Below are 14,183 nucleotides of genomic sequence, written 5' to 3'. Positions count from 1 at the left end.
TTCGAGCGGTTGGTGTATTCCATACTTCTAGCGAATGGATTTCACTCAAAACTCACCAAATGACTCTTCCCACCATATTATGATGTTGCCCAAGTTTGGGGCTCGATCCGAAATCAATAGGTGTGAGAAATTGGACAATTCAAGTTCAACGGCAGTTCTTTCCTAATTCGAGTGGTTGGTGTCTTTCATACTTCTAGGGATTGGATTTCACTCAAAACTCACCAAATGACTCCTCCCACCATATTATGATGTTGCCCAAGTTTGGGGACCGATCCGAAATCAATAGGTGTGAGAAATTGGACAATTCAAGTTCAACGGCAGTTCGTTTCTAATTGGAGTGGTTGGTGTATTCCATACTTCTAGCGATTGGATTTCATTCAAAACTCACCAAATGACTCCTCCCACCAAATTACGATGTTGCCCAAGTTTTGGCTCGATCCGAAATTAATAGGTGTTCCAAATTGGACAATTCCAGTTCAACGGCAGTTCGTTCCAAATTGGAGTGGTCGGTGTATTCCATACTTCTAGCGATTGGATTTCACTCAAAACTCACCAAATGACTCCTCCCACCATATTATGATGTTGCCCTTGTTTTGGCCTCGATCCGAAATCAATAGGTGTGAGAAATTGGACAATTCAAGTTCAACGGCAGTTCGTTCCTAATTGGAGTGGTTGGTGTATTCCATACTTCTAGCGATTAGATTTCACTCAAAACTCACCAAATGACTCCTCCCACCATATTATGATGTTGCCCAAGTTTGGGGCTCGATCGGAAATCAATAGGTGTGAGAAATTGGACAATTCAAGTTCAACGGCAGTTCGTTCCTAATTGGAGTGGTTGGTGTATTCCATACTTCTAGCGATTGGATTTCACTCCAAACTCACCAAATGACTCCACCCACCATATTATGATGTTGCACAAGTTTGGGGTTCGATCCGAAATCAATAGGTGTTAGAAATTGGACAATTCAAGTTCAACGGCAGTTCGTTCCTAATTGGACTGGTTGGTGTATTCCATACTTCCAGCGATTGGATTTCACTCAAAACTCACCAAATGACTCCACCCACCATATTATGATGTTGCCCAAGTTTGGGGCTCGATCCGAACTCAATAGGTGTGAGAAATTGGACAATTCAAGTTCATCGGCAGTTCGTTTCAAATTGGAGTGGTTGGTGTATTCCATACTTCTAGCGATTGGATTTCACTCAAAACTAACCAAATGACTCCTCCCACCATATTATGATGTTGCCCAAGTTTTGGGCTTGATCCGAAATCAATAGGTGTTCCAAATTGGACAATTCAAGTTCAACGGCATTTGAAGCTTCAATGGAATCCCATGATGAGGACATTGGTTGAGCAGCCCATTGAATCTCTCCCATGCTTCACAAAACGATTCATCATCTTGCTGTGCAAATAACAAGATCTTATCCCTAAGCATGTCGGTCTTTTGCGTGGAGAAGTATTTCTCCAAGAACTTCTTTTGAATGGCAGCCCATGTAGTGAGTGAACCAGGCTTCAAAGAATTCAACCAATATTTCGCCTTATCCTTCAAAGTGTATGGAAACACTCTCATTCGAAGTTGATCTTCTGTCACACCTGTCAAGGGAAAAGAACTCACAACATTAAAAATATCCTTTATATGAGTTAATGGATCTTCATTAGGTAAACCATAAAAGAAAGGCAGCATATTAAGATGAGAAGATTTAAGCTCATAATTTCGAGCTACAGTGGGCAGCAAAATGCTTGAAGGAGATGCTGGAATTGTTGGGATATCAAGTTCTCCCATGAACTCATTGGCAGCCATCTCTTCTTCTTCTTCTTGGTCTGAACTTGCTTCCGAATTTGAAGGTGAAGAACCAGGAAGTTCAGTGTGGAGAGCAATACTTGTAAATGTGGCAAGAGCTTGCTCTTTTGCAGTTGACAACTCTCTTTCTAGACGATTATGAACTTCAGAGATCACCCGGTTGGGTTGCAACGATGGTCCTGCGTTCAAAGATCTGGAGCGTTGGAACGAAGACCTCACTTGTTCAAGGAACGGTCTTTTAGACATAAACTACCTGAAACAGAAAATTAGATTAATTAGAAACACTAAAAAGAATACGGTAACCTTGGGCACATAACCAGGGAAGAACTTTCGTTCAGTCCCCGGCAACGGCGCCAAAATTTGTTGTTAATTATTATGTTAACTCGCAATTGTACGGGGCAATTAGTAATATAGCAAGACAAGTACGAGGTCGTACCCACGAAGACTGAGAAGTTCAAATTAGTTATGTACGTAGATTACCGAATTCAAGAAGTTAGGAAGTTAAGTCTAAAACAGAAATTAAAGTGAGAGTGATTGTGATTGTGAAAGGAAGTGAGCAAACTGAAATTGCAAATGAAAGCAAATAAACAAGTGTAACAAAGAGTGGTTTTAAGAGTTGGAAAACAGATTTGGAGACTAGGGCATTCGAATCACCATAACAATTCAATTCTGGGTTATATGGAGTCAAGTAACAAGTTTAATTCAGATTCAAAGATTGATTCTAGCTAAAGTATGATTAGGCCATGGTGTTTGGTCCTAACCTTGTGTTCCTAATTCCCTAATTTGATCATTTGTTGTCTAACCTAAAATTAAGCATTAGGAACCCATTAAGCATAGAAGAACAATTTAAACAACCAAGCATGTATCTAATCCCTGTTGTCGAATGTCCATACATACTCTTCCTATTCATAGTTCAATTCGAATTAAAGCATGGTGTCTACTCTTAATTCAAACCAAGATAGTTAACAAACAAGTTCTAATGGTGATCAATCATTCAAACAAGCATGTTAACTTATAAGCATAATGAATAAGAACATGAATCATGAATCAAACTTGAAACTCCAAACTTATAAACCCAGAATATTCATGTTAGGTTACATCGAAGCCCTAGTTATGGATTTAGCTACTCATAATGGAAAAGAAACTAAAATAGAAATGGGAAAACATAATGAATGCCATAAGAGTAGAAAAACCCTTTTATGAAGTTCTTGTAGTGTCCAATGCTTCTCCAAGAGCTTCTCCACGTCTAGAAGGATGTATGAAGGATATGGAGGTGATTTGAGATGAGCTTGAGTGAGTGGTGATGGCTGAGAAAGAGGAAATTCGTAGGGAAATGGAAGGGAGGTTTTCTGGAGCTGTTTTGGTGATTTTGGGGCAGTTTAGAGTATTGGGTTGATTGCTTGAGTGTTTGGGGTTGTGGGAATGTATGAGGATGATTTCTGGATGATGGAAGTGTGGAGGATGGCTGAAGTGAATTTTGTAGCTTGAAGACTCCTCTATTTATAGGGCTAAGAGGGAGGAACATCATGATGAAATCCAACACCACCATTCCTCATTTAATACAACCCATAACTCCCACTTCATCTTGTCTATGTTAGTGTGGTTGGAATCAATCCCATCCCATACTTCTTTTGCTGCACCTCAAGCTTTCTTCACATGGGATCAAAGGTGATCAATTGTGGCTGCCTTTTGCTGCCAACCCATGTGGTCTTCTTTTGGTTGTTGAACAAAAACGAGTCTTCTGAACCAGACTTGGTGTAGGAAGGCCAGAGGTTTCACAACTTATCCAATAGGGCTCAAATCTGGATATGTTGTAGTAGACACCCATTGGAACAACTTCTATGAAGAAAGTATTCCCATCGGAGCAGTAGAGGTATGCGTTTTGGGCCTTGCAATTTGGCTGCCGAACAGAGACTGGAATTGACTTCATTTCATTTATGCTTTACATGCATGCACATGCTTTCTCTATAATAACTCCAGCATGTACCAACTTGATCCTTTAGAATTTCATAGCTGGAATGCCTCCCCACTTCACTCATTATGTTGGATCCAAAGTCAGTTGCAGCATGGGTGAGGCACATGGAGGCACATGACAAAGCTGGCAGCTGCAAATCCTCCTGAGCAGGGTTGAGTGTTGGGCGGGCTGAGCACTCCACAAATGTCCAATTGGGCTGAAATTTGGATATGTTGTACTAGACACCCATTGGAACAAGTTTCATGAAGATCTTCACCTCATCCAAGCCCCATAGCATGCTGATCCAAGGCCAAGAAGCTGACCTACGAAATTGGGCTGGAAAGGAGTTGTAGCCAAAATGTGTTTGTCTTTAAGCCCTTCTTCCATTCACCCAAATCAAGCCTTAACATGCATGGATTGCATCATTTCCTATCCAAAGTCATCATTGTTACCTAAATGTCAATTAACTGAAAGATAAACACAAAAAGGATTAAAAGCACAAGTTTAACTCAAACACATAGCCAAATCATAAGCTAGAAGGGTACAAAATGATATACAATTATGAACCGATCAAATACCCCCAAACCTAGATTTTGCTAGTCCTCGAGCAAAACAACACAAAACAAAGTTAAAAACAAAAAGTTAACTAAACCACTTTCGTAGGTAACTCGATTGCATTGAGCGTATGCAACAAGCCTTTAAACCTCTAGGCATCCCTAGTAGGAGGAGTTGTGTCTCCTGAGGGTTTAACAGAAACGATACCCACAAACGCATTACTAACTCTACAAAACAAAGTGGTTAGTAAAACTTGAAATCAACTAATGAGAACGAAAGAAAACTTTAGTCATACCTCCAACACCGTAGAGTTGCCAAGATAGGTGATCAATCAGTGTGTAATGTGGAAGCTATAGCTCAAAGGCACACGGTTTCAAAGCAAGCACACTCAAACCTTGAATAAAGAACATGCTTCGACTCTAATTCTCACAGATAACACTCAATCACTCAGAACCAATGGTTTTATTCTCTCAAACAAGCTAAAGTGAGTATATGAAATAGAAGCACAATATTTGGTTAGATCTCATGAAGGGAATCAAATACTAAGAATAGAGATACACACATACCTACCAGCACCCATGAATACATCCTCAAAGATCAGCTAGGTCTTTCACAAGGTTTGTAATGAAAGGTAAGGTTAGGGGAAATGGAAGAATTGGAAGAAAAAACAGGTAACTTAAGAACATACCAAGGTTGCATTCTTCATTGATCTGCAAGGTAGCATTGACTTATAATGGCATGGCTGCAAACTTCATGGTACCACCTGGCATAGACTTTATTTATTTATTTATTTATATTTTTTTTTACACTTAGATCAAATCGAAACACTTTCATCTTCGTTGATTTGATCTGCATCTTCATTAACTTCATTGCACAGAATCACACCATCTTTCATTTAGGCACATGGCAGCAACTTCCTTGCTTCAAACTTTATCTTGGCACACCTTGGTATATTTCTAAGCTATAGGGTATGGCTACAATAGGTGAAGTATCTCAGATTGAGATACAAAGGTAGGGAAATGATGAGGGTGATAGAAGAAAAGGCTTTAAGTGTTTGGCTTCAAGAGGGTTGATGGAACACACATATAGGTAGGGTGAAAAGAAAGCACATCGAATGGTTATGCACACATAGCCTAGCATCACTTCAATGAGTTCATTCATGAATGAGAGCAAGCACATGATATCTGCAAAAGAGAATCATCCTTAGTATTCAATCAAAATGGAATAATGAGATCATTTGGAGTGAAATGAAGAAAATAAATTGGGATGAGAAGTAGAAACACTTTAAACCCTCTCAAGAAAGCAATTGGGCTCAATATAGCTCACTAGGGTAGTCTCCACTATTCTCCTTCGAGAATTTGAGCATGGTACTTTAGCCACCAGAATTCTAGGAGCCAAAGCTTTGTGAAGTGCAAAATTCTGATATGAAAACCTCAATGGCAGCTCCATAGCATTGATTGTATGACATTAAAAAAAAAAAATTAGTGACAAATGAATGAAAATTGAAAACACAAATGAATGAAATTTGAAAATTGGATTTCACTCAAAACTCACCAAATGACTCCTCCCACCATGTTATGAAGTTGCCCAAGTTTTGGGCTCGATCCGAAATCAATAGGTGTGAGAAATTGGACAATTCAAGTTCAACGGCAGTTCGTTCCTAATGGGAGTGGTTGGTGTATTCCATACTTCTAGCGATTGGATTTCACTCAAAATTCACCAAATGACTCCTCCCACCATATTATGATGTTGCCCAAGTTTGGGGCTCGATCCGAAATCAATAGGTGTGAGAAATAGGACAACTCAAGTTCAACGGCAGTTCGTTCCTAATTGGAGTGGTTGGTGTATTCCATACTTCTAGCGATTGGATTTCAATCAAAACTCACCAAATGACTCCTCCCACCATGTTATGAAGTTGCCCAAGTTTTGGGCTCGATCCGAAATCAATAGGTGTGAGAAATTGGACAATTCAAGTTCAACGGCAGTTCGATCCTAACTGGAGTGGTTGGTGTATTCCACACTTCTAGCGATTGGATTTCACTCAAAACTCAGCAAATGACTCCTCCCACCGTATTACGATGTTGCCCAAGTTTGGGGCTCGATCCAAAATCAATAGGTGTTCCAAATTGGACAATTCAAGTTCAACGGCAGTTCGTTCCTAATTGGAGTGGTTGGTGTATTCCACACTTCTAGCGATTGGATTTCACTCAAAACTAACCAAATGACTCCTCCCACCATATTAAGATGTTGCCCAAGTTTTGGGCTCGATCCGAAATCAATAGGTGTTCCAAATTGGACAATTCAAGTTCAACGGCAGTTCGTTCCTAATTGGAGTGGTTGGTGTATCCCATACTTCTAGCGATTGGATTTCACTCAAAACTCACCAAATGACTCAAACCACCATATTATGATGTTGCCCAAGTTTTGGGCTCAATCCGAAATCAATAGGTGTGGGAAATTGGACAATTCAAGTTCAACGGCAGTTCGATCCAAATTGGAGTGGTTGGTGTATTCCATACTTCTAGCGATTGGATTTCACTCAAAACTAACCAAATGACTACTCCCACCATATTATGATGTTGCCCAAGTTTTGGGCTCGATCCAAAATCAATAGGTGTGAGAAATTGGACAATTCAAGTTCAACGGCAGTTCGTTCCTAATTGGAGTGGTTGTTGTATTCCACACTTCTAGCGATTGGATTTCACTCAAAACTAACCAAATGACTCCTCCCACCGTATTATCATGTTGCACAAGTTTGGGGTTCGATCCGAAATCAATAGGTGTTAGAAATTGGACAATTCAAGTTCAACGGCAGTTCGTTCCTGATTGGAGTGGTTGGTGTATTCCATACTTCTAGCGATTGGATTTCACTCAAAACTCACCAAATGACTCCTCCCACCATATTATGATGTTGCACAAGTTTGGGGTTCGATCCGAAATCAATAGGTGTTAGAAATTGGACAATTCAAGTTCAACGGCAGTTCGTTCCTAGTTGGAATGGTTGGTGTATTCCGTACTTCTAACGATTGGATTTCACTCAAAACTCACTAAACGACTCCTCCCACCGTATTATGATGTTGCCCAAGTTTTGGGCTCGATCCGAAATCAATAGGTGTTCCAAAATGGACAATTCAAGTTCTACGGCAGTTCGTTCCTAATTGGAGTGGTTGGTGTATTCCATACTTCTAGCGATTGGATTTCACTCAAAACTAACCAAATGACTCCTCGCACCATATTATGTTGTTGCCCAAGTTTTGGGCTCGATCCGAAATCAATAGGTGTTCCAAATTGGACAATTCAAGTTCAACGGCAGTTCGTTCCTAATTGGAGTGGTTGGTGTATTCCATACTTCTAGCGATTGGATTTCACTCAAAACTCACCAAATGACTACTCCCACCATATTATGATGTTGCCCAAGTTTTGGGCTCGATCCGAAATCAATAGGTGTGACAAATTGGACAATTCAAGTTCAACGGAAGTTCGTTCCTAATTGGAGTGGTTGATGTATTCCATACTTCTAGCGATTGGCTTTCACTCAAAACTCACCAAATGACCCCTCCCACCATATTATGATGTTTCCCAAGTTTTGGGCTCGATCCGAAATCAATAGGTGTGACAAATTGGACAATTCAAGTTCAACGGAAGTTCGTTCCTAATTGGATTGGTTGGTGTATTCCATACTTCTAGCGATTGGATTTCACTCAAAACTCACCAAATGACTCCTCCCACCATATTAAGATGTTGCCCAAGTTTTGGGCTCGATCCGAAATCAATAGGTGTTCCAAATTGGACAATTCAAGTTCAACGGCAGTTCGTTCCTAATTGGAGTGGTTGGTGTATTCCATACTTCTAGCGATTGGATTTCACTCAAAACTCACCAAATGACTCCAACCACCATATTATGATGTTGCCCAAGTTTTGGGCTCGATCCGAAATCAATAGGTGTGAGAAATTGGACAATTGAAGTTCAACGGCAGTTCATTCCTAATTGGAGTGGTTGGTGGATTCCATACTTCTAGCGATTGGATTTCACTCAAAACTCACCAAATGACTCCTCCCACCATATTATGATGTTGTCCAAGTTTGGGGCTCGATCCGAAATCAATAGGTGTGAGAAATTGGACAATTCAAGTTCGACAGCAGTTCGTTCCTATTTGCAGTGGTTGGTGGCGATTGGATTTCACTCAAAACTCACTAAATCACTCCTCCCACCATATTACGATGTTGCCCAAGTTTTGGGCTCGATCCGAAATCAATAGGTGTGAGAAATTTGACAATTCAAGTTCAACGGCAGTTCATTCCTAATTGGAGTGGTTGGTGTATTCCATACTTGTAGCGATTGGATTTCACTCAAAACTCACCAAATGACTCCTCCCGCCATGTTATGATGTTGCCCAAGTTTTGGCCTCGATCCGAAATCAATAGGTGTGAGAAATTGGACAATTCAAGTTCAACGGCAGTTCGTTTTTAATTGGAGTGGTTGGTGTATTCCATACTTATACCGATTGGATTTCACTCAAAACTCACCAAATGACTCCTCCCACCATATTATGATGTTGCCCAAGTTTTGGGCTCGATCCGAAATCAATAGGTGTTCCAAATTGGACAATTCAAGTTCAACGGCAGTTCGTTCCTTATTGGATTGGTTGATGTATTCCATACTTCTAGCGATTGGATTTCACTCAAAACTCACCAAATGACGCCTCCCACCATATTAAGATGTTGCCCAAGTTTTGGGCTCGATCCGAAATCAATAGGTGTTCCAAATTGGACAATTCAAGTTCAACGGCAGTTCGTTCCTAATTGGAGTGGTTGGTGTATTCCATACTTCTAGCGATTGGATTTCACTCAAAACTCACCAAATGACTCCAACCACCATATTATGATGTTGCCCAAGTTTTGGGCTCGATCCGAAATCAATAGGTGTGAGAAATTGGACAATTGAAGTTCAACGGCAGTTCGTTCCTAATTGGAGTGGTTGGTGGATTCCATACTTCTAGCGATTGGATTTCACTCAAAACTCACCAAATGACTCCTCCCACCATATTATGATGTTGTCCAAGTTTGGGGCTCGATCCGAAATCAATAGGTGTGAGAAATTGGACAATTCAAGTTCGACAGCAGTTCGTTCCTATTTGCAGTGGTTGGTGGCGATTGGATTTCACTCAAAACTCACTAAATCACTCCTCCCACCATATTACGATGTTGCCCAAGTTTTGGGCTCGATCCGAAATCAATAGGTGTGAGAAATTTGACAATTCAAGTTCAACGGCAGTTCATTCCTAATTGGAGTGGTTGGTGTATTCCATACTTGTAGCGATTGGATTTCACTCAAAACTCACCAAATGACTCCTCCCGCCATGTTATGATGTTGCCCAAGTTTTGGCCTCGATCCGAAATCAATAGGTGTGAGAAATTGGACAATTCAAGTTCAACGGCAGTTCGTTTTTAATTGGAGTGGTTGGTGTATTCCATACTTATAGCGATTGGATTTCACTCAAAACTCACCAAATGACTCCTCCCACCATATTATGATGTTGCCCAAGTTTTGGGCTCGATCCGAAATCAATAGGTGTTCCAAATTGGACAATTCAAGTTCAACGGCAGTTCGTTCCTTATTGGATTGGTTGATGTATTCCATACTTCTAGCGATTGGATTTCACTCAAAACTCACCAAATGACGCCTCCCACCATATTAAGATGTTGCCCAAGTTTTGGGCTCGATCCGAAATCAATAGGTGTTCCAAATTGGACAATTCAAGTTCAACGGCAGTTCGTTTTTAATTGGAGTGGTTGGTGTATTCCAGACTTCTAGCAATTGGATTTCACTCAGAACTCACCAAATGACTCCTCCCACCATATTATGATGTTGCCCAAGTTTGGGGCTCGATCCGAAATCAATAGGTGTGAGAAATTGGACAATTCAAGTTCAACGGCAGTTCGTTCCAAATTGGAGTGGTTGGTGTATTCCATACTTCTAGCGATTGGATTTCACTCAAAACACACCAAATGACTCCTCCCACCATGTAATGATGTTGCCCAAGTTTTGGGCTCAATCCGAAATCAATAGGTGTGAGAAATTGGACAATTCGAGTTCAACGGCAGATCTTTCCTAATTGGAGTGGTTGGTGTATTCCATACTTCTAGCGATTGGATTTCACTAAAAACTCACCAAATGACTCCTCCCACCATATTATGATGTTGCCCAAGTTTGGGGTCGACCCGAAATCAATAGGTGTGAGAAATTGGTCAATTCAAGTTCAACGGCAGCTCGTTCCTAATTGGAGTGGTTGGTGTATTCCATACTTCTAAGGATTGGATTTCACTCAAAACTCACCAAATGACTCCCCCCACCATATTATGATGTTGCCCAAGTTTTGGGCTCGATCCGAAATCAATAGGTGTTCCAAATTGGACAATTCGAGTGCAACGGCAGTTCGTTCCTAATTGGAGTGGTTGGTGTATTCCATACTTCTAGCGATTGGATTTCACTCAAAACTCACCAAATGACTCTTGCCACCATTTTATGATGTTGCCCATGTTTGGGGCTCGATCCGAAATCAATAGGTGTGAGAAATTGGACAATTCAAGTTCAACGGCAGTTCGTTCCTAATTGGAGTGGTTGGTGTATTCCATACTTCTAGCGATTGGATTTCACTCAAAACTCACCAAATGACTCCTCCCACCATATTATGATGTTGCCCAAGTTTTGGGCTCGATCCGAAATCAATATGTGTTTCAAATTGGACAATTCAAGTTCAACGGCAGCTCGTTCCTAACTGGAGTGGTTGGTGTATTCCATACTTCTAGCGATTGGATTTCACTCAAAAGTCACCAAATGACTCCTCCCACCATATTATGATGTTGCCCAAGTTTTGGGATCGATCCGAAATCAATAGGTGTTCCAAATTAGACAATTCAAGTTCAACGGCAGCTCGTTCCTAATTGGAGTGGTTGGTGTATTCCATAATTCTAGCGATTGGATTTCACTCAAAACTCACCAAATGACTCCTCCGTCCATATTTTGATGTTGCCCAAGTTTTGGGCTGGATTCGAAATCAATAGGTGTTCCAAATGAGACAATTCGAGTGCAACGGCAGTTCGTTCCTAATTGGAGGGGTTGGTGTATTCCATACTTCTAGCGATTGGATTTCACTAAAAACTCACCAAATGACTCCTCCCACCATATTATGATGTTGCCCAAGTTTTGGGCTCGATCCGAAATCAATATGTGTTCCAAATTGGACAATTCAAGTTCAACGGCAGCTCGTTCCTAACTGGAGTGGTTGGTGAATTCCATACTTCTAGCGATTGGATTTCACTCAAAACTAACCAAATGACTCCTCCCACAATATGATGATGTTGCCCAAGTTTTGGGCTCGATCCGAAATCAATAGGTGTGAGAAATTGGACAATTCAAGTTCAACGGCAGTTCGTTCCTAATTGGAGTGGTTGGTGTATTCCATTCTTCTAGCGATTGGATTTCACTCAAAACTAAGCAAATGACTCCTCCCACCATACTATGATGTTGCCCAAGTTTTGGAATCGATCCGAAATCAATAGGTGTTCCAAAATGGACAATTCAAGTTCAACGGCAGTTCCTTCCTAACTGGAGTGGTTGGTGTATTCCATACTTCTAGCGATTGGATTTCACTCAAAACTAACCAAATGACTCCTCCCACCATATTATGATGTTGCCCAAGTTTTGGGCTCGATCCGAAATCAATAGGTGTTCCAAATTGGACAATTCGAGTTCAACGGCAGTTTGGTCCTAATTGGAGTGGTTGGTGTATTCCATACTTCTAGCGATTGGATTTCACTCAAAACTCACCAAATGACTCCTCCCACCATATTATGGTGTTGCCCAAGTTCTGGGCTCGATCCGAAATCAATAGGTGTTCCAAATTGGACAATTCAAGTTCAACGGCAGTTCGTTCCTAATTGGAGTGGTTGGTGTATTCCATACTTCTAGCGATTGGATTTCACTCAAAACTAACCAAATGACTCCTCCCACCATATTATGATGTTGCCCAAGTTTTGGGCTCGATCCGAAATCAATAGGTGTTCCAAATTGGACAATTCAAGTTCAACGGAAGTTCCTTCCTGACTGGAGTGGTTGGTGTATTCCACACTTCTAGCGATTGGATTTCACTCAAAACTCACCAAATGACTCCTCCCACCATATTATGTTGTTGCCCAAGTTTTGGGCTCGATCCGAAATCAATAGGTGTTCTAAATTGGACAATTCAAGTTCAACGGCAGTTCGTTCCTAATTGGAGTCCTTGGTGTATTCCATACTTCTAGCGATTGGATTTCACTCAAAACTAACCAAAAGACTCCTCCCACCATATTATGATGTTGCCCAAGTTTGGGGCTCGGTCCGAAATCAATAGGTGTTCCAAATTGGACGATTCAAGTTCAACGGCAATTCGTTCCAAATTGAAGTGGTTGGTGTATTCCATACTTCTAGCGATTGGATTTCACTCAATACTCACCAAATGACTCCTCCCACCATATTATGCTGTTGCCCAAGTTTGGGGCTCGATCCGAAATCAATCCGTTTGAGAAATTGGACAATTCAAGTTCAATGGCAGTTCGTTCCTAATTGGAGTGGTTGGTGTATTCCATACTTCTAGCGATTGGATTTCACTCAAAACTCACCAAATGACTCCTCCCCCCATATTATGCTGTTGCCCAAGTTTTGGGCTCGATCCGAAATCAATAGGTGTGAGAAATTGGACAATTCAAGTTGAACGGCAGTTCGTTCCTAATTGGAGTGGTTGGTGTATTCCGTACCTCTAGCGATTGGATTTCACTCAAAACTCACCAAATGACTCCTCCCACCATATTATGATGTTGCCCAAGTTTTGGGCTTGGTCCGAAATCAATAGGTGTGAGAAATTGGACAATTGAAGTTCAACGGCAGTTCGTTCCAAATTTGAGTGGATGGTGTATTCCACACTTCTAGCGATTGCATTTCACTCAAAACTCACCAAATGACTCCTCCCACCATATTATGATGTTGCCCAAGTTTTGGGCTCGATCCGAAATCAATAGGTGTTTCAAATTGGACGATTCAAGTTCAACGGCAGTTCGTTCCTAATTGGAGTGGTTGGTGTATTCCACACTTCTAGCGATTGGATTTCACTCAAAACTCACCAAATGACTCCTCCCACCATATTATGACGTTGCCCAAGTTTTGGGCTCGATCCGAAATCAATAGGTGTGAGAAATTGGACAATTCAAGTTCAACGGCAATTCGTTCCTAATTGGAGTGGTTGGTGTATTCCATACTTCTAAAGATTGGATTTCACTCAAAACTCACCAAATGACTCCTCCCACCATATTATGATGTTGCCCAAGTTTGGGGCTCGATCCGAAATCAATAGGTTTGAGAAATTGGAAAATTCAAGTTCAACGGCAGTTCGTTCCTAATTGGAGTGGTTGGTGTATTCCATACTTCTAGCGATTGGATTTCACTAAAAACTCACCAAATGACTCCGCCCACCATATTATGATGTTGCCCAAGTTTTGAGCTCGATCCGAAATCAATAGGTGTGAGAAATTGGACAATTCAAGTTCAACGGCAGTTCGTTCCTAATTGGAGTGGTTGGTGTATTCCATACTTCTAGCGATTGGATTTCACTCAAAACTCACCAAATGACTCCTCCCACCATATTATGATGTTGCCCAAGTTTGGGGCTTGATCAGAAATCAATGGGTTTGAGAAATTGGACAATTCAAGTTCAACGGCAGTTCGTTCCAAATTGGAGTGGTTGGTGTATTTCATACTTCTAGCGATTGGATTTCTCTCAAAACTCACCAAATGACTCCTCCCACCATATTATGATGTTGCCCAAGTTTTGGCT

General features: G+C 41.0%; 1 non-coding gene across 1 annotated transcript; it reads left to right on the top strand.

Moving 5' to 3' along the window:
- Positions 1-1,332: 1,332 nt before the first annotated feature.
- LOC148297679 (small nucleolar RNA R71) lies at positions 1,333-1,439 on the top strand. The gene has a single exon (XR_015833208.1). It is a non-coding gene; the product is annotated as a small nucleolar RNA R71 (small nucleolar RNA).
- Positions 1,440-14,183: the final 12,744 nt, after the last annotated feature.

The sequence above is a fragment of the Prunus avium genome, chromosome 1 (assembly GCF_965620075.1).
Source record: "Prunus avium chromosome 1, drPruAviu1.hap1.1, whole genome shotgun sequence".
Taxonomy (NCBI): Eukaryota; Viridiplantae; Streptophyta; class Magnoliopsida; order Rosales; family Rosaceae; genus Prunus; species Prunus avium.
The sequence above is the reverse complement of the archived record's forward strand: the minus strand, read 5'-3'. Positions and strand labels throughout refer to the sequence as shown.